The sequence below is a fragment of the Schistocerca serialis genome, chromosome 7 (genome assembly GCF_023864345.2).
Source record: "Schistocerca serialis cubense isolate TAMUIC-IGC-003099 chromosome 7, iqSchSeri2.2, whole genome shotgun sequence".
Taxonomy (NCBI): domain Eukaryota; kingdom Metazoa; phylum Arthropoda; class Insecta; order Orthoptera; family Acrididae; genus Schistocerca; species Schistocerca serialis.
In genome coordinates, this window is record NC_064644.1 from 343,044,449 (window position 1) to 343,071,750 (window position 27,302).

Here is a 27,302-nt window from a genome sequence, read left to right on the forward strand (position 1 = left end):
GTGAGGTCTGTTATTGGAAGAAATACCTTTAAGAACAAGGAGCAGAATGTGGTATCAAAACGATGTGGGTCCTGCACATTTTTCGCTGATGGCTAGAAATGAGTTGCAGTGGCAATTCCCAAATCGTTGGATTTGATGCGGAGATGTGTCGTGGCCGGCTCGTTCGCCAGACTTGAAGCCTCTGGAATTTTTTCTTGTGGGAATTCGTAAAAGACATTGTTTGTGAAGGTGTCCCAACTACACCTGAAGATACGTGAGAGAATATTGTCAGACCATGGGCATCGATAAGTGCCCATGTGGTAAGGAATACCACTCAATCCACGATAAAAGGATTGCAGCACTGCATTGATACGAATGGTAATCACTTCGAACACCTTCTGGACGTTAATGCCACCTTTGTGACCTTCGTTGATCTTCAAAGATCTTACTGTTACACATCACTGCATTCGTATCGATAGCCTCTATCAGAAAATAAGTACGAAACTATAGCATCCCATTAAAAAAAAAAGTTGACCTTCATATCTCTGAAGCGACCGCACCTAGCAACAGAAAACCGACGTCATATTACGACCTCCGTTGTCCCATGCAACTTTTGTCCCACAAACTTTTCAGCTCCTGTCATACTTTCGGAGTAATTCTAGGTGGAAATAGTTGGTGACTCACCCTGTATACATCTCTCATAACCTTTTCTCGTAGTAAGTACACATTCCAAGCCTGGTGCGTGCGATAAATCTCTTACAGATTATCAGAGCCAGTCTACAGTAGCATCACTGTTTTGAACGTCGTTGCCTGAATTGGATACCGATAGTTTATATGGCAGGGAATTTTATACTGAAGGCATCTGGTCCAAGTGCAACATTTACAGGATTCAAATTTCATCACTATGGCACATTACAAAGAAAATCTGGAATGGCTTCCCGCTATGACTACTGACATGTAAAATTACGACATTAGAACATGAACAGCGTTTCGATCTTTGGCTGGAGTCGCGTATCTTTGGCTCATTTCTCGTACTTAATAATTACTATTTCGCATCCTAAACGGTACTGCAATCATTACTTCCAGTTCTGAATTCCTATTTACTTAATTCAGACAGGTCTTCAGTATTTTTGTCATACGAAAATGTTTTACATTACGTGTAAATTATTTGGCACACTTTGGCATAGTTTCAGAATATCAGCTTGTGGAGGCATAATTGGCGCCAGTTCACGAGAAAGCCTTCTCAGAACACACATTTGCCGCTCTTGTTTACCTGCACTTGCCCCAACAGACGATCACCATCCGTGGCAAATGCTATCACACGTTCTTCACGAGATGACAAAGCCAAGCCGGACTGTTGACGCCTCAGTTTCGAGTTACGGACTACGTCCTGAAAGTAAGTAGCTATAATAAATAAGCAAAATCTCTCCTGTGACGGGAGGTATCACATGTTAATTCTGAAATGGTTTTCTGCCATTGCTGTATTTTTCATTCCAGTACCAACCGTGAAGGCTTTTTTAAGACTTGGACTATTTCTGAAAACAAACAGATTTTTAACCTTTCTTAGTTTTTTCCTCTATTCTTTGGTATTTTATTGCAGCCATGAATTTATAAGAAACAGTTGTGACACTATTCACTGTAGAGCTTCCACATGTACACGCTAGTACCTGCTTCGGTAGTAATAACAGTTTTAGAAATATATGAATAAATTTAGTTCATAGATCTATGACATCAGATTAGACATTTAAGGCTGTAAATTAGTCATTTTAGTGTCTCTGAAAACGTACCTTCAATTGCTGGTAATGACCAAACGCAGAGATGAATGGCAAGATCTGCTGGATGCCACATGCCCTCCACAAGGGCCAAGGAAATTTAAGCAAGTAAGAATATAGCAAAGATCTATTATTTGGGGTGCTGCACAACCATGTGCACATAAACGTAAACAGTGTTATTATTTTCATTGAAAAACTTATAACGGTTAATTCTTCCGGAAAAGAATATGAAATGTGTTTGTGGGTGCACAGACAGCCAGGCGCCCTTGGCAAGCGCTGCATGTGCTGCATGGATAAACCGGCTCTATAACAACTAGTCACAGTAGCTATGGTGTTACAATTACATATTTCCTTAATCGTCTGAGGTACCGTAATTTTGTTGAGTTGGGCTGTGTTGGGGGAGGAGACCAGACAGCGAGGTCATCGGTGTCTTCGGATTAGGGAAGTACAGAGAAGGAAATCGGCTGTGCTATGTCAAAGGAACCATCCCGGCATTTGCCTGGAGCGGTTTAGGGAAATCTCAGAAAACCTAAATCAGAATGGCCGGACGTGGGATTGAACCGTCGTCCTCCCGAATGCGAGTACAGTGTGCTAACCACTGCGCCACCTCGCTCGGTCTTAATTTTGTTTTCACATAGAATAATTGAGACGAAGACCTCACTGAACGATGTACAATCTATTTTTATAGCTATATTAATTGCAGAGAGATTTGTATCCACTTCACTTTTTTAAACAGAACAACGGTAATTTATCCTCCTTGTATTATAGACCTGAAATAGAGGAAGTCAACGTTGCTCCATTCTTCAAAATTCGTTTTTCAATTTCTATGTAATTACATGAGTTAGAACTTAGTATTTCTCCGTTTAGAACATGGTACCGACCGTTGACTTAAGCGGAAGATCGTGTTGTTATATGGAACTGTCCCTTCCCGCTGATGGAACGCTCTATCTTGACACATCTAAAGTAGTAATGGAGACAAGTTTAATTCAAAACTGATACTAATGAGTAACAAACTTGGGTGCGTGTACTTGGACAGCGATCAACTGGAAGTCAAAGGGCTTGGCATCTAAGGGTGATTCACCACTTACTTACGGTAACAGTTTTACTTTTGTTTCTCCCAGAGCACTGAAAGAAAGGCAAGCGCCAAAAATTAAATTTGACGGTGAAACAGAGAACACAGGAATATTCAGTTTACAATTATTTCTAAGGGCAGCTTCCCATGTAAAGCGATTTCTTTGAAGAAAGCGGTCATTGTGCTGAAGACGGATCAAAGCCAACAAGAGAATTTCAAGAACCTTCTGCACTCCCGCTGGTTATTCTGCACGGGAAGTGACACACGGCACGGTTGGAAACCGTTTGTGGACAACACGTGAACAACACTGGGCTCACCTATTCCGAAGGAGCTTAAACGTGGATCATCAGCGACAGCTACCAGAACATAGGAGGGCATGCTGAAATGTAATCGCTGCGGATGTTTTTATTCCCCTATAGATATCGGTTGGGGTATTACATGCTACGCATATTACTCTGTCGATTTTCCCGCTTCGCCGGCACTAGCTGCAATTCTCTGCCGCTAAGGGATCGAATTGTAGCGTGTAACATTGCAGTGTGCAACGTGATGATGTTGGTGCGTGAGAAACAGCCTACTGTAGTCGAGTTTCTAACCGCATAAAACTTCATCTGCGCATGGAGCACTCTCTCCTTCAACATGAAAACACCAGATCACACAAGAGTCTGCAACATCTGCAGCAATCCGACTCCTTGGTTTCCAGTCATCGACTATCCTCCATATAGTCCCGAACTGGTCCCACCTATTTTTCATCTGTTTCCAGAACTTAAAGAACGCATTCCATTACTTCCCTTTGATAGTGGTGAAGTGATGCAAACAGACAAAGTCAAACATTCGACATCAACAAACCGGTCTCTCGTTGGGAGAAAAGTGTTCGTCGCCAGAATGACTATGTTGACAAGAAAACAAATAACATGAAGAATGAAGATGTTCACCAAGTTGGTTTTATTTACAAAACTTTAAGAGTTTTCACATAAAAAATTGGGAGACCTTCTAACATTCTGCGTGGTGTCTGTTCTAAGTCGTGTCTCCCTACCACTTTCGCGCAAAGACGCTATGAGCTTGTTTTTTAGGGAATTGACTAGTTTGAACCTGGGACCTGTTGCTGGTAAGGAGACGCCAGACCACACATGACATGTAGAATTCAGAAGAGTTCAGTGAGACTAGCGATGATATAACCAAATACTTAAGGATTTCAGCGTCAGCTCCACTGCACTCCCTGTAAAAGAATCTTAATACTAACTAAATTTAGTGGAAGGGGTTCAAGGCTTTCCTATTTTTAGTTAGCTGGTAAAATAACGTCGAAAAAGCAGTTAAGTTTACCATTGGAAATTTTATTCTACTCACAAAACATTGTTTAAAAATTGCACTATTGATAAAAGGAAATATTTTAATACAGGATGATAAAAACCAACTGCGTTCAACAAAAATGTGAACGAATATTCCCTGAGTGGGTTTCCAAGTTCTACAATGGATCGAAGGATGACCTACGCCATATCACATCTATAATCTAGGTTTAAATTAAGTTTCACAAAAGAGAAAACTATCAAAATGGTCTACAGTGACCCTCAACTATCTTTAATTACTTATCTAACTTGTTGTAAATTACAGTGGCTGATGTGGCTTCTCAGTAATTATTGTTTGCAACGTAACAGAGACGCGAAAAAGTCTCACGCTAAAACTTGCAACTGGTGTGGCCCTTTTAGTGTTATCGTAAGATATATACTGTTCTTCTGGAGGGCTCTATCATTTGACATGGGCTGGGGGGTGGTCCTGGCGGTTGGCTGGCGACGTGGGTGTGCGTCCCTTATCGTAGGGCCGTCTAGCTTAACACGGTTCTGCTCTCGGCTTCTGTTCTCGTTTCTCCCCTCGGAACTGCGTCTGTCTCACCGTGGGAAGGTATGACATGCATTTAGGCATTCTTGTGTTAGTCTGTGGTATTCCATTTGCTCACTCGTTACTCGTATTACTTTTTATGGAACTGTCGCCACGTTTCTTATTCGATTTACTGGCGTCACTAAGTTGCTGGCTTACCTGCCCGTGATTGGCAGCAGCAGCGCATATCGATAAGAGCACTGTCGTATTATCTTTGAAGCGACCGCTAGTATTTCCTACTCGTCGTGAGTCTGGGGTTGTTGAGTCGGGACGCAGTGCCAGTGAGGTCCGGACACCCAGTACTCGTCTACCGCTTGCGACACACATGCACTGTCCGACGGAAGGAGACTGGAGCGGGAACGACCTTTGGTTGGTCGTTCGGTCTGTCGTCTCATCGGGCGACGTGTATTTGGTCTTTTACGGTTTCTGGGCCTCGTCAGTTGGTCATCTTGTCGGCGAGTCGGTTCCTTCCCTGTGCAGAGATGTCGGGTGGCCAATGGGCAAGTGTTACCTCTCTGTGGTTGGGTGAGACTGTGCCCGGGTCGCCGTGTCTCCCAGTTCCGAACGGACGTGGAGTTCAGTCGGGATGGAGCTGAAGCGAAGTTCGGACAGCCAAGACTCTCCCAACTGTTGCTGACACACATGACTTCAGTGGGTACGACCTTGGTTGGTTGTTCGGTCGACCGTCTCATAGGACGACGTATATTTGGTCGTCGACCGCTTCGGGTTCTCTGTGTGTGTCGACTTGTCTTTCGTCCTGCTTGTTCTACAGTGATTGCTTTTACGATTGCTCGAGTTCTTGTGGAAGTATTTTCGTGCAACTGTATCTAGCTTGTGTAATTTCGACTGTCTGCGTACTGGAGTAGGCAGTCGGTCGGTTGGGACAGTGCAGGGATGAAGTCTCCGCGGCTAAGGCATTAGCGTAGTGTTCCGCAGTGTGTTTTTCCTCGCCGTGTTGATGCTGTTCGTACCGCGTGTAGTTTGACAGCCTTTTGTGTTGTTCATATTTTTGTGTGTTTACTGTGCCTTGGTTGTTTTTAGACACCAATTTTGAAGACGTGGTGCTGTTGTTATCTTGGTCTTCGACTGATATTTTCCGTTGTCGTGCCGTTGGTCGGCGCAGCGGAATTGATTAGGTTGTTGGTCGGTCTTTCAGCCGTCTCTGGGTCGGGTTGCCATCTGATTGCTAAATCTTAGTCTTGGCTGCCTCTCTCACCTAACCTTACGTTAGAGTTACCTCTTCAGGCCGATCCTTGGAACACTTCTGAGCATCATTGTTCTGTTGTTCTTAGATTGTGATTTTTGTCTCAAGTACGGTACGAGATCTTCAGACGCCTGTTAATTTAGTTTGTTTTAATTTTAAAATAAATCCTTCAACCGTCTTAACTTAAAATTTTGAAGATTTTTGTTTCAATTAAATTTTTATTAAAGAAAGAAAGGGGAATTTTGCACTATTGCAAATCCTTCTTATCCAAATCTTGAGCCGTGAGTGGTTCTATGTTTAGTATGTGGCCTTCAGCCGAGCCTTTATGTCAAATATTTTTAAGATAAGGCCTTCAGCCGTCTCAAATTAAAATAGGAAAATTTGCTTGTTTGAAACCTTTCTAAATTTTCTTCTCTATTGGTAATTATTGTTATCCAGGCCTTAAGACTCAGTTCTTTTGTGTCCAATGTGTGGCCTTCAGCCGAATTTTTATGTAAAATTTTGTAAGGCAATTTTAATAACTTGCGTTCGGGCCTTCAGCTGTATTGTTTTTGAATGTTTTTAAGGGCATGTGTGATTAAGTGTTTCAGGAAAATAAAGTTTGTATGTTTTTCAACTGATAGTAACTGATTTTGGCCCCTTTCCTCAACTATAACTTGATCCAGCCCGCATCTCGCGGTCGTGCAGTAGCGTTCTCGCTTCCCACGCCTGGGTTCCCGGGTTCGATTCCCGGCGGGGTCAGGGATTTTCTCTACCTCGTGATGGCTGGGTGTTGTGTGCTGTCCTTAGGTTAGTTAGGTTTAAGTAGTTCTAAGTTCTAGGGGACTTACGACCACAGCAGTTGAGTCCCATAGTGCTCAGAGCCATTTTATAACTTGATCCCCTCTGTCCTGCGAAACCAGATTTCATCCATGTTGTGGTATGCAGATTTTCTGTTCGATGGCGTAATGCAGGCGTAATGAGGGAAGGGGTAAGGATGATGATGGTAGAGGCCATTCTTTCTTATTTTGTAATATGCCTTTCTGTAGTAAGTCTGTGTGTGGTTACTGGTCATAACAGCCGGGCTGTGGCATCGGCGGTTCCATTAGGGGAGGTTAGGACTAGAGACCCGAAACGGGCTGGCATCTGGTTTACTGTGCGATAGCGAGCGACCGCCGTGTCGTCGCATCCGCTCAGGTGGGTAGTCCGCAAGCGTCGTTTGAGAGGATTAACGTTTCTGTGAACTGGGGGCGCCAAGCTGACACAGTCCTCTTGCAGTCTAAAGCACATCCCCGAGGCTACGTCGTTCATCAATAGACCGCGTCAGGACTGCAGGCAACCAAGCGCAGCAAGGTGGATGGGGCCAGCAGCTCCTCCAGGTTACCCAGCGTGATGAGATCCGCTCATAACGTGGGAAATGCTTAGCACCACCTTTAATATTTTGTATTCTTCCGCCGCCTAGCTGGCGACGCTATTTAGGGAAAGTCCACGTGGGGTTCTGGCATGAAAATCATGCCATGTTCGTTAACTTAAGGTACAGATTTTTGCCATTTGTGCGAATTGGCAACATTCTCAAGCATCGGTCACCCAACACTTGCTTAACCTACTGAAAATGCCTAGAACAGAAACAAAATTCTGAGAAAAATGCTAGAGACGCAGACTCTCGCTGGCAGATCTTAAAACAATCCTTCAGATTGGCTTATGCGTAATTTTGGTGGAATGTCGAGCGAAGGTGCGGTACAACGCAAGTCTTAGCATCATTCGAGATTTGTCTTTTGCCACTCGGATTAGTGATTCAGGAATGTAGATTGGTATGGCTTCCATATTCGTTGTTGGGGACTGGACATTGTAAATTCGGCTTTCGAGAGACGCGCGACGGTCGTCTGCAGTCCATCACCTGCTGCTGCGCTAGATCGCCTCCCATCTCATCATAGCCCACATCTCGTGGTCGTGCGGTAGCGTTCTCGCTTCCCACGCACGGGTTCCCGGGTTCGATTCCCGGCGGGGTCAGGGATTTTCTCTGCCTCGTGATGGCTGGGTGTTGCGTGATGTCCCTAGGTTAGTTAGGTTTAAGTAGTTCTAAGTTCTAGGGAACTGGTGACCATAGATGTTAAGTCCCATAGTGCTCAGAGCCATTTGAACCATCTCATCATAACTAAGTTAAGTTCATGCTGCAGTGAGGCGAAATAGTTGCACTGCAGTGAGGCGAAATAGTTTCACTGACATGATAATAAGCGCGTTTTATCTTTGAGATAACTAAGAACTTAGATGGTCATGCATCGTTAGTTGATACCGTTGCCATAGCTTTGCTGTTTGGTCTTCATGCATGCTTGTCCTCTAAAGCACATCCAGAGGCTACGACGTTATCGATGGAATCATCACGACTAATGGGATCCCACATTTTCTGTTGAGTACATCTCAAGTTTATACTACATCTACATGGTTACCCTGCAATTCACATTTAAGTGTCTAGCAGAGGTTTCATCGAATCATTTTCATACTACTTCTCTTCCATTCCCCTCTCGAATGGGAAAAAGGAACACCTAAATCTTTCCGTTCGACCTCTGATTTCTCTTATTTTATTATTATGATCATTTCTCCCTACTTAGGTGGGTGTCAACAAAATATTTTCGCATTCGGAAGAGAAAGTTGATGATTGAAATTTCGTAAATAGATCTCGCCGCAGAGAAAACCGCCTTTGTTTCAGTGACTGCCACCCAAAATCTTGCCTCATAACAGTGATACTCTCACCCCTATTGCGGGATAACACGAAACGAACTGCCCTTCTTTGCACTTTTTCCATGTCCTCCGTCAATCCTACCTGGTAATGATCTCACACCAGGCAGCAATATTCCAGCAGAGGACGGTCAAGTGTAATGTAGGCTCTCTCTTTAGTGGGTTTGTCGAATCTTCTAAGTGTTCTCCCAACAAAGCGTAGTCTTTGTTTCGCCTTCCCCACAATATTGTGTGTGTGGTCTTTTCAATTTAAGTTGCTCGTAATTGTAATTCCTAGGTATTTAATCGAATTGACAGCCCTTAGATTTGTGCGATTTATCGTATACCTGAAATTTATTGGATTTCTTTTAGCACTCATGTGGATGACAAGGCAACTTTTCTTCGTTTAGTGCCAATTGCCACTTTTCGCACCATACAGAAATTCTCTCTAGATCATTTTGTAATTGGAATTGATCGTCTGACGATTTTACTAGACGATAAAATACAGCGTCATCTACAAATAACCTAAGGAGCCTCTATACTCCCCATAACTACGTTGCGGTGTGTGGTGAAGAATACTTTGCGCACCACTGTCACTTCTCTCCTTTCCTTTTCCAGTCGCAAAAAGTTCGCGGGAGAACGACTGCCGGTAAGCCTCCACGTCGGCTTGAATTTCTCCAGTTTTACGATCATCGTCTTTTCGCGAGGTATAAGCAAGAGGAAACAATATATTTGTTGACTTTTCTAGGAACTCACGATCCCGGATCTCGGAACAATAAACCACACAGCAATGCGGAAGGCCTCTCTTGGAGAACCTGCCACTGGAGTTGGTTGATCAGCTCTGTGACGCGTTCGTGATTACTAAATGCATCTCTAACGAAACGCGCCATTCATCTTTGCATATCTCTATTCCCTCTACCAGTTCTGTCTGGAACGGATCCCACACTGACGAGCAATATTCAAGCGTTGGTCGAACGAGCGTTTTGTAAGCTACTTCCTTTGTTGATGGACTACATTTCCTGGGGATTCTTCCAAAGCATCGCAGTCTGGCATCTGCATTACTCACGATTAATTTTATGTGGCTGTTCTATTCCAGATCGCTCCGTTCGCATACTCCTAGGTATTTTAGAAAGTCGCTCTTTCTAGTGATTGTTCTGCAATAGCAAAATCATACAGTAAAGGCTCTTTCATTCCATGTATTCGAGATGCGTTACATTAGTTTATTCTGAGGGTCAGTTGACGCTTCCTGCACCTTGTGTCGATCCTCTGCAGGTCTTCCTTCATTTCGCTGCATCAGCATCATCTCGGAAATGTCTCGTGCATTTTCCGCCATTATCTATGTTATTTATGTATATTGTGAAAAGTAGTGGTCCTGTAAGCCTCGCCTGACAGGTGCACACCACGTTACTTTCACGTCTAAAGATTTTCCTCCGTTCAGAATGACATGCTGTGCTCTGTTTGCTACAACCTCTTCAATCTAGTCACACAGTTGCTCTGATATTCCGATCGGTGGTATTCTGTTCATTAGGCGTCAGAGCGGGACTGTATCGAAGCCGCTGTAAATCAAGAAACACAACATCTTTGTGGGTGCCTGTATTACGACAGTTTTTTCCACTGCCCCGTGGAGTATAGTTTCAGATCCCGTACCATAGGGGTAACTAACTTGGACGGATTCAGATTCCAACGCCGGTGTGGCCGAGCGGTTCTAGGCGCATCAGTGTGGAACCGCGTGACCGCTACGGTCGCAATTTCAAATCCTGCCTCGGGCATGGGTGTGTGTGATGTCCTTAGGTTAGTTATGTTTAAGTAGGTCTAAGTTCTAGGGGACTAATGACCTCAGATGTTAAGCCCCATAGTGCTCAGAGCCATTTAAACCAACCATCTTGCTCCCATTTCCAGTCTGTGAGATAACACACGATATGGAAATACAAACCTGATTGTTTTAAGTGCAACCGAAATTTGTCGATAAATCATCATTTAGTGAATTCAACTTTAATTGCACTTGATGAAGTCCTTACCTATACACCCACAATTATTAATTTAAAACAAGACCCACTGCTACTATTAATTTGTCAGTTTCCTCACAAGGACCTCATTGTCATACCTCTGGACTGTAGTGGGCCGATCTGCATATAGAGAGGGGATACTAGACACAGATCACTGGTTTAATATGTACACGTATTCCCATAACTGGAGTGGCGTCTTGTAAAGTCAAGCAGCAATTACAAGATTTGCGGGCTAGTTTTTCCTCAGGAGAGGATGAAATGGCTGTGAACACCCTTTCCAGCCGAATCACTGCTCGCATCCAGTTCTGGTGGGCTCATACTGCTAACTTCTTCGTAAATTTGATTCGATATGTAATCACTGAAATGACGTCACATACCCCACCAATCCACGAAGTTTCATTTCGCACCATCTTTCCCTTTTTGGATGCTTCACGTTTTTGTCAGGCAGTGAGTTATTCATATGGTGTAACTCACCAACAAATAACGAAGGCAGTAAACGTAAGTACATCTTACAGTAATGAAGTGTGGGACTGCAGCTGGTCAACCAATTGTAACAATAATATTCCAACATCCTTTATTTTTATTACTTTTTTCTAGGCGTCCAATTTCGACTGCTCAAGAGAATCTTCAGGTCGTGTAGCATGAACGACAAAGAACATCCAGTCGTTGGTGTGGCAACTGACGCCGTAAGAAATATGGACAGGAGCAGAAATAATTAGGAAACAAGTTAACACAGTAAACGGAAGATTTGACTTGTATTTCTCCAAGCATACGAACACTCATTACAAATAATGAAGCAAGAAATGGAGTCCACCTAATACGACAGTAACAAGACTGTGGCTCTTTGAAATAAAGCACAAACTCGCGCATAGTTTGCTGGAGAACGATTGACAGTATGCCTCCACATGGGCTTGGATTTAATCAATTTTATCTTCAGTGTTTTGTCCCAAGATACACGCAAGGGGAAGCAATTTTTGTTGTCTGTTCAGGAATGTATGCCGCCAGAACTTGTGATAATAAACCGCTCCATTATGCAGATGCATCTCTTACGGCATCTGCCACTGAAGTCCGCTGATCAGCGATGTGACGCTTTCGTGCTTACTAAATGTACTGTAATGAAACGTACTACTATTCTTTGGATCACAAAGAACGGTGTCGGTGCTGCGACCATGCGGCTTCTGCAAAACGTCACACAGTGAAATGGCTCCAAGTCCGAGTGGGCTGTGTGGCTGCCAGCGTTCCATATTGCAGCGGCAGAGGGCACTCATGGTACAGAGCCGTTGGAGGCGTGGCTCAGCAGGTGTGCACCATTCGGTCCGCTGCATCCTGCACAACTGCTATCGGCGTCTAGCGGAAACTTGCGTTGCCACTGCAACTTTGAGTCGCCCATTTGGTGGTAATGATAATGAAACGCCCCCTTAGAAAAATTAAAAATGACAGTGCTGGAAAACCTCTTACGTTATTTGATTTTCAAACAGCTGAGCAAAACTGAACGTAATCAGACATTTCTCTCTCTACTTATTCTGATCATCACTAAACTGACACAAAATATTTTTAGCGCAGCGCAATCTGCCTTTCAGTAATCCCTACAAAAGAATGGCCTAGAATAACCCTTCACGAATCACTCTCCTCTCAAAAATCTTCGTTACTCGAACTACTGTAATACAGCGAGCGCCAATACTGCCAGCCAAGTAAAAGATTCTAACTACTGGAGGCACTATCTACTGACAGGCATAGTTAGCAAATGAAAGATTATGATAGAGAACAAACAATGTCTTTACCTTAATAGTGTTGAAAAGTATTCATATATATATAACAATTCATGACCTCCTCTTTACAAATTTCCTTTTTCTGGCGGACACACGTCCAGATCGTCCGCTTACAGTAACCTCTCAAAACTCTGGCATCTCTCTCTCTCTCTCTCTCTCTCTCTCTCTCTCTCTCTCTCTCTCTCTCTCCACATCCACCATTGCTGGCTGCTCACTTGCAACTGCCCAACGCTACATGCTGTTCACATCTCACTGCTTAACGCTACAACAGCGATCATTCCAACAATGCCAGCCAGCCACAGACTGCACACAGCACAGTCAGTGATTCTCTTACAGAGCGTTACGTGGCGTTAACAACATAAAAACTTCAACAGACGACTTACAATATGTGTTATAACACATGTACACAACAGGGAACCTACACTACTGGCCATTAAAATTGCTACACCAAGAAGAAATGCAGATGACAAACGGGTATTCATCGGACAAATATATTATACTAGAACTGACATGTGATTACATTTTCACGCAATTAGGATGCAGCGATCCTGAGAAATCAATACCCAGAACAACCACCTCTGGCCGTAATAACGGCCTTGACACGCCTGGGCATTGAGTCAAACAGAGCTTGGATGGCGTGCACAGGTACAGCTGCCCATGCACCTTCAACACGATATCACAGTTCATTAAGAGCAGTGACTGGCGTATTGACGAGCCAGTTGCTCGGTCACCATTGACCAGACGTTTTCAGTTGGTGAGAGATCTGGAGAATGTGCTGGCAGGGCAGCAGTCGATCATTTTCTGCGTCCAGAAACGAACGTACAGGACCTGCAACATGCGGTCGTGCATTATCCTGCTGAAATGTAGGGTTTCGCAGGGATCGAATGAAGGGTAGAGCCACGGGTCGTAACACATCTGAACTGTTACGTCCACTGTTCAAGGTGCCGTATATGCGAACAAGAGGTGACCGCCATCACGCCGGGTGATACGCCAATGTGGCGATGAGGAACACACGCTTCCAATGTGCGTTCACCGCGATGTCGCCAAACACGGATGCGACCATCATGATGCTGTAAACAGAACCTGGAGTCATCCGAAAGAATGATGTTTTGCCATTCGTGCACCCAGGTTCGTCGTTGAGTACACCATGGCAGGCGCTTCTGTCTGTGATGCAGCGTCAAGGGTAACCGCAGCCATGGTCTCCGAGCGGATAGTTCATGCTGCTGCGAAGTTCGTCGAACTGTTCGTGCAGATCGTTGTCGTCTTGCAAACGTCCCCATTTGTTGAAGCAGGAATCGAGACGTGGCTGCACGATCCGTTACAGCCATGCGGATAAGATGCCTTTAATCTCGACTGCTAGTGATACGAGGCCGTTAGGATCCAGCACGGCGTTCAGTATTACCCTCCTGAAGCCACCGATTCCATATTCTGCTAACAGTCATTGGATCTCGACCAACGCGAGCAGCAATGTCGTGATACGATAAACCGCAGTTGCGATAGGCTTCAATTCGACCTTTATCAACGTCGGAAACGTGATGGTACCCATTTATCCTCCTTACACGAGGCATCACGACAATGTTTCAGCAGGCAACGCCGGTCAACTGCTGTTTGTGTATGAAACATCGGTTGGAAACTTTCCTCACGTCAGCATGTTGTAGGTGTCGCCACCGTCGCCAACCTTGTGTCAATGCTCTGAAAAGCTAATCATTTGCATATCACAGCATCTTCTTCCTGTCGGATGAATTTCGCGTCTGTAGCACGTCATCTTCGTGGTGTAGCAATTTTAATGTCCAGTAGTGTATATTTGTGCCTGGTTTCTGAAGAAGAATTCATAACCAATGTGTGCTCTTCACACGTGTAACAACAACATGTACGACTGCATGCTTCTTGTCATTCATAGTACAGAGTATGATTCTACTGAGGAAACAAGACTGGTAGCCAAAATGAAAACCTCTAAAAGTAACGGCTGTTGGAAAATTGTCACAATTTTAAGTCGATCTTCCTTTCATTGGTGTAATGCTGAAAACTCTCCCCTGGCAGCGAAGGGAAACTTTCGAGGTCGGCGGTGCCGAAACAAACGCCGGTTGTAAGTACCAGCGTATTTCTAAGTGTGCACCGGCGCCTCGCAGTGGTTTTGCCGCAGTCGGGGTGCAGACAATGGCCGCCACAGAAGGTCCGCCCGCAGGGGCGGCCTGCGCTCCGGCCGCAGGGCCGTTGTTAATCATACAGCGTCGCCGGCGCTGATCGCATTGTGCCGCTCAATATCTGGCGCTGACCAGCCGCCGCGAGCCCATTGTCCGGCGCGCAACAGTCACCGCATTGTCTGCTCTGCGATCGCGGGCCGGGCCGCGCCGCGCCACCCTCCCGCGCGTAAAACCTTCCGCTCCCACACCGCTCCCCGAGTGTTATTCGGCGCTGTCATGACGTCTTACATACCCTCCCTGCTCCCGCTGAGCATGATTCTGCAGAACCTGGCCGCAACGAAAGTGCTGCTCTGCTCTGACGTCCTCTCACCACTGAAATTCTCCCTCCCGCCCTTCCGCCCACTCCCTGAATATTAATCTGTGCTCCCGTCTCTCCTATTCACCCTCATCCCTCTCTTGTCCTCTGTTCGCGGCTCCCGGTGGTCGGCTGCTTCACACAAGTACTGGCACCAAAGAAATACTTAGTCTCTCTGAAGATATTTTGTGACCGTCTAACAAATTTCATTACGTAATGGGTATTCGGAACATGTTGACGTCAGTGTCGAGTTTTGATCAGGTTATACAATGTAGCACAGATGATTTGCAGCGCCCCTCTTCAGCACTATTTACTCACTTTTTTAAGCGTATTTGAACCAATGAAGAAATAATCACTTTAAATTGGACAGTGACATTAAAAATGTTTCCTTTTTTTAGGATGATATGGAACTAATGGTGGAACTGGTCACATCCAAAAAGAAATTTCTTTTCAAACACATAAAACAGCAAGTAGTGGTATTAATGCTAAAACCGCCATCATATTACTTCGCCTTTAACAAGAATATTTGGATGAGACTACGGCCACGTGCAGCAATGAAAACGTGAATGATAGTTAGCCTTTGCCTCAAAGAATACACAAACTAGTACTGTTGTTGTTGTCGTCTTCAGTCTTGACACTGGTTTGATGCAGCTCTCCATGCTACTCTATCTGGTGCAAGCTGCTTCATCTCCCAGTACCTACTGCAAACTATATCCTTCTGAATCTGCTTAGTATATTCATCGCTTGGTCTCCCTTTACGATTTTTACCCTCCACACTAACCTACAGTACTAAATTGGTGATCCCTTGATGCATCAGAACATGTCCTACCGACCGATTCGTTCTTCTAGTCAAGTTGTGCCACAAACTCCTCTTCTCCCCAATTCTATACAATACGTCCTGTTTAGTTATGTGATCTACCCATCTAATCTTCAGCATTCTTCTGTAGCACCACATTTCGAAAGCTTCTATTCTCTTCTTGTCCAAACTATTTATCGTCCATGTTTCACTTCCATACATGGCTACACTCCATACAAATACTTTCAGAAACGACTTCCTGACACATAAATCTATACTCGAAGTTAACAAATTTTTCTTCTTGAGAAACGCTTTCCTCGTCAGTGCCAGTCTATATTTTATTTCCTCTCTACCTCGACAATCATCAGTTATTTTGCTCCCCAAAAAGCAAAACTTATCCACTACTTTAAGCGTCTCATTTCCCAATCTAATTCATTCAAAATCACCCGACTTCATTCGACTACATCCCATTATCCTCTTTTTGCTTTTGTTGGTGTTCATCTTATATCATCCTTTCAAGACACTGTCCATTCCGTTCAACTGCTCTTCGAAGTCCTTTGCTGTCTGTCAAAGAATTACAATGTCATCGGCAAACCTCAAAGTTTTTATTTCTTCTCCATGGATTTTAATACCTACTCCGAATTTTTCTTTTGTTTCCTTTACTGCTTGCTCAATATACAGATTGAATAACATCGGGGAGAGGCTACAACCCTGTCTCACTCCTTTCCCAACGACTTCTTCCCTTTCATGTCCCTCGACTCTTACAACTGCCTTCTGGTTTCTGCACAAATTGTAAATGGTCTTTCGCTCACTGTATTTTACCCCTGCCACCTTCAGAATTTGAAAGAGAGTATTCCAGTCAACATTGTCAATAGCTTTCTCTAAGACTACAAATGCTAGAAATTTAGGTTTGCCTTTCCTTAATCGATCTTCTAAGATAAGTCGTAGGTTCAGTATTGCCTCACGAGTTCCAATATTTCTACCGAATCCAAACTGATCTTCCCCGAGGTCGGCTTCTACCACTTTTTCCATTCGTCTGTAAATAATTCGTGTTAGCATTTTGCAGACGTGACTTACTAAGCTGATACTTTGGTAATTTTCACATCTGTCAACACCTGCTTCTTTTGGGAATGGAATTATTATATTCTTCTTGAAGCCTGAGGGTATTTCGCCTGTCTCATACATCTTCCCCACCAGATGGTAGAGTTTTGTCAGGACTGGCTCTCCCAAGGCTGTCAGTAGTTATAATGCAATGTTGTCTACTCTCGGTGCTTTGTTTCGACTTAGGTCTTTCAGTGCTCTGTCAAACTCTTCACGCAGTGTCGTATTTTCCATTTCATCTTTATCTACATCCTCTTCCATTTCCATAATATTGTCCTCAAGTACATCGCCCTTGTATAGACCGTCTATATACTCCTTCCACCTTTCTGATTTCCCTTCTTTGCTTAGAACTGCGTTTCCATCTGAGCTCTTGATATTCATACAAGTGGCTCTCTTTTCTCCAAAAGTCTCTTTAATTTTGCTGTAGGCTGTATCTATCTTACCCCTAGTGAGATAAGCCTCTATATCCCTACATTTGTCCTCTAGCCATCCCTGCTTAGCCATTTTGCACTTTCTGTCGATCTCACTTTTGAGACGTTTGTATTCCTTTTTGCCTGTTTCATTTACTGCATTTTTATAGCCGGCCGCGGTGGCCGTGCGGTTCTAGCGCTGCAGTCCGGAACCGCGGGGCTGCTACGGTCGCAGGTTCGCATCCTGCCTCGGGCATGGATGTGTGTGATGTCCTTAGGCTAGTTAGGTTTAAGTAGTTCTAAGTTCTAGGGGACTGATGACCTAAGATGTTAAGTCCCATAGTGCTCAGAGCCATTTGAACCATTTGAACCATTGCATTTTTATATTTTCTCCTTTCATCAATTAAATTCAATATTTCTTCTGTTACCCAAGGAGTTCTACCAGCCCTCGTCTTTTTACCTACTTGATGCTCTGCTGCCTTCACTACTTCATCCCTCAGAGCTACCCGTTCTTCTTCTACTGTATTTCTTTCCCCCATTCTTGTCAATTGTTCCCTTATGCTCTCCCTGAAACTCTGTACAACCTCTGGTTTAGTCAGTTTATCCAAGTCCCATCTCCTTATATCCCCACCTTTTTGCAGTTTCTTCAGTTTTAATCTACAGTTCATAACCAATAGATTGTGGTCAGAGCCCACATCTGCCCCTGGAAATGTCTTACAATTTAAAACCTGGTTCCTAAATCTCTGTCTTACCATTATATAATCTATCTGAAACCTGTCAGTATCTCCAGGCTTCTTCCATGTATACAACCTTCTTTCATGATTCTTGAACCAAGTGTTAGCTATGATTAAGTTATGCTCTGTGCAAAATTCTACCAGGCGGCTTCCTCTTTCACTTCTGAATCCTAATCGATATTCACCCACTAATTTGCCTTCTCTTCCTTTCCCTACTATCGAATTCCAGTCACCCATGACTATTAAATTTTCGTCTTCCTTCTCTATCTGAATAATCTCCTTTATCTCATCATGCATTTCATTAATTTCTTCGTCATCTGCAGAGCTAGTTGGCATATGAACCTGACCTACTGTAGTAGTCGTGGGCTTCGTGTCTATCTTGGCCACGACAACGCCTTCACTGTGCTGTTTGAAGTAGCTTACCCGCACTCCTATTTTTTTTATTCATTATAAACCTACTCCTGCATTACCCCTATTTGATTTTGTATTTATAACCCTGTATTCACCTGAACAAAAGTCTTGTTCCTCCTGCCACCGAACTTCACTAACTCCCACTATATCTAACGTTAACCTATCCATTTCCCTCTTTAAATTTTCTAACGTACCTGCCCGATTAAGGGATCTGACATTCCACGCTCCGATCCGTAGAACGCCAGTTTTCTTTCTCCTGATAACGACGTCCTCTTGAGTAGTCCCCTCCCGGAGATCCGAATGGGGGACTATTTTACCTCCGGAATATATTACCCAAGAGAACGCCATAACCATTTAACCATACAATAAAGCTGAATGCCCTCGGAAAAAATTACGGCTGTAGTTTCCCCTTGCTTTCTGCACAGCAAGGCCGTTTTGATTAGTGTTACAAGGCCAGATCAGTCAATCATCCAGACTGTTGCCCCTGCAACTACTGAAAAGGCTGCTGCCCCTCTTCAGGAACCACAGTTTTTTGTCTGGCCTCTCAACAGATACCCCTCCTTTGTGGTTGCACCTATGGCACGGCCATCTCCATCGCTGGGGCACGCAAGCCTCCCCACCAACGGCAAGGCCCATGGTTCATTGGGGAGGGGGGGGGGGGGGAGGGGTTGAACTAGTACTACGGCACGAAAATGAAATGAATTGACACACATGAAAATATCTACAGAAGCCTTAAGGAGAAGTAGAAGAGGAAAATAACACTGCTTCGTTATCCAAAGACAGAGATGAGCCTAACTCAGGTGTAGCAAAAGCAGACAAATGATAGACATTTCAGTAAAGATACCTCAATTTGAATCAGCAGCGGACACAATCAAAGTAACTCTTACTCACTTAGTAACCAGAAGGAACCATTATAGACAGTGGGTGAGGATGGCCACACAGAACAGATTTTCTTAATTTAAAGAGACAACTAACCACAAGAACTATCACGTTTTACCTGTAAATAAACTAATATTACACTCCAGTGCATGCATGGTATATGCCACCATGAAGCTTAGTAATCAACCTTGAAGATATAAATTTTAAAGCTTAAATTTTCAGGAGCAACATTTAACAGTTTGTTGCATGTTACCAATCAAAGGCTACATTTAATTACACTTTTATGTACACAACAGAAATGCGCTTGGCGATGGCCTGAAAATCACAAATTACAATGAGATAAACCATACATGAAATACATTATATTTGGCGATTAATGGCTAAATGAATCAATCCATAAGTTCACTCAAAAGAAGGCAAGTCATGTGAGCCGACCGAACAGGTGAATCACACACTAACAAAACTAAATTTTCGACCAGTTGGCTGTTAACCTCGGATAGAACAATGAATAACATATACTGATGCCTGTAATAAAGCAAGGTGCCCGCCCTAGCTGACAGCCGGCCGAAGTGGCCGTGCGGTTAAAGGCGCTGCAGTCTAGAACCGCAAGACCGCTACGGTCGCAGGTTCGAATCCTGCCTCGGGCATGGATGTTTGTGATGTCCTTAGGTTAGTTAGGTTTAACTAGTTCTAAGTTCTAGGGGACTGATGACCTCAGCAGTTGAGTCCCATAGTGCTCAGAGCCATTTGAACCATTTGAACCTAGCTGACAATGTAGTCAAGACCCACATTAGGCACTAGGTAATCAGGATAGTGGGTTACAACACGTCCTTCCAGTGGCCTAGTATTCAACGCCTTTTAAATCCTATGACATTATGAGGCATACTTCTACGTGCAAAGGAACACTGCATCGTCCTTCTTAACAACACAGGCAATTCATTATCGTATTTATCCACCAATACCAGGCTTAGATTTTCAATTACAATGTTCTGACCTCTATGGGAATTGCTTAATGTGTATATGAGTATAGGTTGTGGTACACGCATGACGACATAAAGAGGTTTGAATCTGGCTGGATGTGCGCAGATAGCCAGAATGGTTGAGTTGATCGCTCGTATGAAGTGGGAAATCGGAGTTCGAGTTCTGGTCCCGCACACGTTTTCACTGTCGTCATTCCCTTATACAGCTGATGGTTGTTTATATTCGCAATTGCGTATTAGGTTTTGTCACAGCTGTCACAATTCCGTTGTGCAAAGTAAACATATTCACCACAGTCGTGATCACCAGGTGTCGTCTCCTTACATGAGGCAGCAAGCACTGTTCGGCGTGGAACCACAATATCCCCCTCATACTGCTCACGCCTGGTTCTATATCGGCGCGCCGAGCTGCATCGCCATCATCAGGTGGGAACACCTCCACAAGTTGCCAGGCAACCCGTCAGAGGGGATGCCACCAAATGGAATATATCGATAACAAAGCAAGTCACCGGTATAGCACCCACATGCCCCAGAATTATTTTATTTTACATATAGAACATGGCTTAGAGTCTAACAAATGATATACAATTTCCTTCCTTTAATAGTTGTCTTACCTATAAATGCTACAGCCTAATTCTTACAATATAGTAAAAACAGAAAGTAGCTACTGTCAGTAATGCTATTTACTATGAGCAAATAGCGTCGTTACCGGTTTCGAGCCAGCAGGTTCTTCCGCAGACGACTATTAATACTTTAAGTTCCATTACGCTGTACATGTTACATTCACTGATTGAGGCGAAACTTCTGGGGCTCTAGAGAAAAAGCAGGTAATGTGACTGTTTCAATGTAATTAAACCAAACACAGGATCATAATAACACTAACAAACCCAGCAAGCACCTGAAAGATGTGTGCGAATTGGACATGTGTCCAAATCTCCTTCACTCCTGCCCTCTCACTGTCTATCTCTTACACCCTCCTCTCTCTGTCCATCTCGTCTTTTCCCCTCTCTTTGTCCATTTCCTCCTCCCCTCTGCGTCCATCTGCTCTTCCTCCCCTTTCTGACCTTGAGCCTTGTTTATTGTTATTGGCAACGAAACATTGGTTTGAAAATGAAACTGATTTGAAAAGAAAGAGTAAATCCGTTCAGATCGTTGCTATGTGGGATACGAGGGAGACCACTCTTGACAGTGTTTTGCGTAGTTTTAATCTATAAACGGGTAGGACTACAAAGATTCGGGCGATTCAGGTCCATAGTAATATAATTACGACTTTCCTGTTTTCTATTAAAACAGACTGCAAACAAGGAAATAAAACATCACATCGTTTTGGGAAGACTTTTTTGTTTAAAATTATAAAGAAGAGAGAATATGTATGTGAGAGCAGTTTCTCTGTTCGTTTAAATCTCCTGCTATCGTAATTAAAACTGACAGCGTGACAGAGAACGAAATCGTACATGTTCACGGCACAGCAGAGAACAATATTTTCTTTCTCTTAGTTGGTTTTAACAGTAAAACTGTTGTTATAGCCTTTGTCCATCTGACTATTAGTGTGTTGAGTAAAAACTGGAAGTCGGTCATGAACTTTTCGAGATTTCTGGAAAAAAGTTAACATTTGTCTTTTTTTTTTAGCTGGACGTATAAACAAACTGTTTCTTAAGGCAGGAACGTTGTTCACATTAATATAGTGCACTGCTAGATCAATTTACAATTAAAGTGCAATATTTCCTTACGTCGTTTCTTTTCTGTAGGACACCATGACGAAAAGGAACGGCGCTATGTGGTCCTGAAAAATAGCATTGTTAAAAATGGTTCGTTGCTGTTTTTACGTTATTGTAAGAATTAATTAGCCTGTATTTTCACACACTCATGGTGTCATCGTTTGATAAGACAACTGCTAATTTATATAAATAGCTATGAAATTACGAATCAAGGCTCTACTAGATCGTGGAGGCGAATACTGTCTACGTTGGACCCATACGAGTCGGCAGATATTTACCTGAGGTCGACAGGATGGGAGGGGTGCCAGTTTATTAAGTAACTGGCACAATGATCTAGAGACCGCAACGTCCTCCAAGAAATAAGTCTGATCTGATATATAGAAAAGTTTTTGTATCTCAGACGATTGACAGACACCTATTAAATGTTTTTAAGTTAGAATATTTTCTGTGAAGAATGCTACACTCTTTCGATGTACGTCAAGCTCAGCGTCACGAACCTACCAAAAAAGCTGCAGTAGTGTGTATTTATTTATCGAAAAAAGTTTCGGGCAGGCTAGTATCCGAAAGGCAGCCATATGTTTAAAAACATGTATAAGAAATAATACATGTTACAGTAATTAAAGCGAACTAATGTGTGTGGTACATACTCTCGTATATCATTACATCAGGTTAAAGAAATGTTCCTTGACGTCAAGAACATAATTACTGTCGGTTGCACCATTCAAATAAAATTGGTAAAAATACAATTTGCGTAAAGGAATTGAAAAACGAAATATAGGACCTACATACGCGAACGCAACTAGAATCCCTTTCATACATACGTCCACTGCCTTATACATGTTCTATAGTCGTGAGATACACAGACTGGCAGCCCCCTGCGACGTTCCGCACACCGTCTCGCCAAAGTCATATGATAAACTGACGACTGAATCAGCTCATTATTTTTGTTCGAGTACAACATAGAAGAACTCCAAGGCATCAGCGTAAACTGTAACTGTGGCACCGGGGAAGTAACACACAGTTTAAACGCAGAATATCCACGTATAGTTTTAGGTCGTACGCTGAGAGATAAAAATCATTTAAAAATGTTATGCAGAAATAAAAGATAGCATCAAGAAGAAATTAGTCCCCATAGGGAATTGATGGATGTACTCTCTTTCACTTCAGTGTACCTAATACCTGCTTATTTTGTCCCAGTCTGACAATGCAGTTGCCTTACTAACAATATTCACGTTGATCCTCACAAACCGATGAGATCTGTTACAAGATCGCTGGATACAACACCTAAATAATTACTGCACATCATCAGAAATGTCGCATCTCAATATAAAAGGCAGCAATAAGAGAACCAAATAGTTAAAACATCCGACCAATTTACAGTGCCTCCAAAAACTACATTATAGCTGACAATCTCTCTTAAAACCAGCATACGCCCAGAAATCCAGTACGAGAAGATGTGAAGTATTATGTAACATTAAAGAAGATCAGCACCATATATGGAACTCAGCCACTTAAAATTATAAGGACCTAAGTTAAATTACAGGATCTCTGTTTCATGACGAATGTGTGGACTGGAATCCACCAACTTATACTGGTGAGCAAAACTTAATAATAAAATGACTTTCGCATGGTGTGTCGCTGCCTAGTAACATAGCTCACAGAGACTTGAACCATACATAGAACAGCTACAGCATAGTACATAAGGCAACTGAATGAAATCAGCAATGAGGCGAAAAGAAAACATACTTTCATTCGAAGATTTCAACTACACCGAAGTCACCGCGATTCATGATGCTCCCTTAGATAGTATAGAATGAGCGACGTGGAGCGTAAGAAGGGGCGTGATCACCAGACACCAGTGCATGCCTGCAGAGTGCTCCCATGCTGGCAACATGACTGGATAGCATTTTTTGCTGCAACAATCGTCGGAAGGGTACAAGTCGGGGAAGGGAGCGTTATGATTTTGGGGACTGTTTTCTTTGCAATTCCTGGCTGGTCTCGCCAGTCTGGAATACACCCTGGGTGAACAAGCTAGGCATATATCCTTGGGGACCAAGTCCACCGCTACATGCAGTTCTTTTCTTCTCGGCACCAATACCATACACCAGCAGGATAATGCAACGTGCCTACACAGGTCGCAGTGTACGTGCTAGGTTCGAAGATCTTCAGGATGGTTTGTTTACTTTACTCTCCTGGTCACCAAATTCCTCGGAATTTCATCCTATCGCGGATCTGTGGGACCATCCATGTAGGGGTGTTCGCGCCGTAGATCCTCACCGAGAAACCTTGCGCAGCTTCCCACGGCACTGGAGTCTGCACAGCTTCACATTGTTGTCGGAAAGTTCCAGAAGTTCATTGACTCTCTTCCTGAACGTCTCGCAGCGGTCCACGATGCGACAGGTTGTTATTCAGGTTTCCGACAGGAGCTTATGTGAGTGGACAATGTAAATTGAAGTCCCCTGCGAAGTTTTCCGTCTGTTTGTTACGACTAATCTCGATTCGCTGATGGCATTGCTATTCTGAGTGAAAACGAAGAAGAATTACATGATATGCTGAATCGAATAATCGATCTAACGAGTACAGAATATGGATCGAGAGAAATAGCGGAAAGACGAAAGTAATGAAAAGTAACGGAAATGAGAACAGCCAGAAACTTAACATCTGGATTGATGGTCACGAAATACATGAAGTTAAGGATTCTGCTACCTAGGCAGCGAAATAACCAATGACAGACGGAGCAAGGAGGACATCAAAAGCAGACTAGCACTGGTAAAAAGGGCATTCCTGGCCAAGAGAAGTCTACTAATATCAAATACAGGCCTACATTTGAAGAAGAATTTTTTGAGAATGTACATCTGGAGCACATCATTGTATGGCAGTGAATCATGGACTGCGGGAAAACCGGAACAAAAGAAGCATTTGAGATGTGGTGATACAGGCCAATACCTAAATTTAGGCGGCAAGATAAGGTAAGGACTGAAGAGTTTCTGCGCTGAATCGGAGAGGAAATGAATATGTGGAAAACACTGACAGGTAGAAGGGACAGAATGATAGAACATCCGTTAAGACATGAGGGAATGACTTCCACGGTACTAGAGGGAGCTGTAGACGGCAAAAACTGTAGAGGAACACAGAAATTGAAATACATCCACAGAAAAAGATAGGGCTACACTGCCAGGATAAAACGTAATTCCTCTTCGCTCTACTTTAGACGATAAATGTCAGTTTTCAGTGAAGTAATGGGAACTAATAACAGGGCTTAAGAAAAAATTATTCCATCTCTTGAAAGGAAGTAGCGTGGAGCAGAACAATAAACAAATGTCCAGCAAACTTCAGGTTCTAAAATGTATACGTCAAGGGCTATGAACACGTCTTTTTCGTTGCTGTGAACGATATCTCTTCTGTAGCAAGCTCTTCGCTGTTACGAAGGACCAACTGAGTGCGTAAACAAATGAGTGAAAAATGATAACACATTATTCTGCTACTATGAAACAGCAGAGGTTCTCATGTAGTTTAGTTACTATTACATGCGACCTGCCCTTGTGTGCCATCGCTGAAGGAGGTGCTCAGTATCATGTAGGCTGATAGTAAGGCACGCTTTCCGACGTCTTAGGAAATCACGCACTCTCTGAAAAACTCCAGGTGCTGCCAGACATTGAGGAGACGTTTCCGTAATATGCTTCCATTTACGAGATCATAACAGAATATCGTGTCTGCCGTTTCCCGTGTGGAATAATCGGCTTCCATTATGATGGTATATGCACAGATGAAAATACAATGTAAAAGCAGTTCACAAAACTTATGAAAACAGGAACTGGATCCATTACAATTTGTGTATGGGCTTCGTTTACCCAGAGTTGTGACTACCGTCTGCAGGTGTTGCGGCTTCCATCGGCCCTCTTTTAAAATAACGATCGTGGCGAAATTGGTGATAGAAATTAAAATGGCTACCTGACCTCCGAATCCCCAGCTAACAGGTACATTTAACCTTACATGATAATCTTCTATTTTTCTTGACTGGGGCCATCATAAGACCTTATGTCTTGTAGCTGGGGTTTCTGATTATCAATTAAAGGGTTTTAGGAGGGAACAGGGGAGTCCTACAGACAATAAATCGGACAGATCTTGCACATATTTCCGTAAACAAATACATGGAAATGAGTGGCAGCTGTTTTAAAATCTTAGATACTACACGCTTAGGAGTGCCACAAACCTGACACAGAAAACGTGTTGTGCAGGACAAAACAAAAGAAATAATTACCAAATATATACAAGCGTTCTGTTAACTCGTTCAGTTATTGAGAGAGAGAGAGAGAGAGAGAGAGAGAGAGAGAGAGAGAGAGAGAGAGAGAGAGAGAGAGAGAGAGAGAGAGAGGGGGGGGGGGGGAGGGAGTGAGAGGGAGGGAGCGAGAGTGTACACTGAAAGATAAACTGTAATGATTATTAATTACTAGGAAGAATAAACTGAAAATCTAGGCAGAGGCAGCACAAAGCATTATCGCGTAAGCATGGTTAGCTTTGCGCACCTACTGATCGATATAGAAACCGTCATTTCTGATGGTTCACAACAACAATTGTTGCGGCTACATTACCTTTAATGCGAAACAGTACTACCGGAGTTGAAGGTCCATGGCTGCTACTGAGAACATGAAGCAAGCACAAAGACATGTGGCAACTTCTGCGCTATTAAACTCCACGGGCCGACTCCAATTGCAACCAACAACTGCAACCAACTGAGAATGAGACGTGAGTTATTCCTGTCAGTTATGTTACCGAGAGTATCGTAACCTAGTAAGCGTCCGCCGGGAGATAGAGGAGCCCGTAGCCAACCTAACCAGAGTGACGGTTAAGGTTTGTTCCTGCCTGTAAGACTTGGTCTTACAGTACCGAAGTTGCGTTTCCTGGAATGGTGGCAGTTCGACGAAAAGGGAGGGACGGGCTTGTATCCCTCCGCCACGAAGAATCCGTGCTCTGGAATGGAAGTAACAGCTGGTACAGCCTTTGTGGCTTTTCGCCATACTGCAAATTACTAGGAGTAATTAAATAAAGGCTCAGAAAATTACTGCGCACCAACGAGACAGAAGTCTTTTGATTAGACAAGTCTATGGTGACATCTGACTTCCGGGGCAAATTAGTTTCATATGGTTTAACAGACGTTAATATCATAGACTTTCTGAATGTAATTGGATCGACCTATGTGTATGGTATCAAATGATTCGTAAATATGCGTGTAGTTTGAATCGACCGCCAGAAAAGTAAACTGTATTTCGCAGTGACACTCTCTCTTTGTCACAAAGGCTGTACAGGGTGGCTGTCGTTCCATCTGCGCCCCTTGTGGTAGTCTAGATAAAAGTATCTCCCCCACATTTCTACATTAACAACACTAACGGATGTTTACTGAATGCTGTA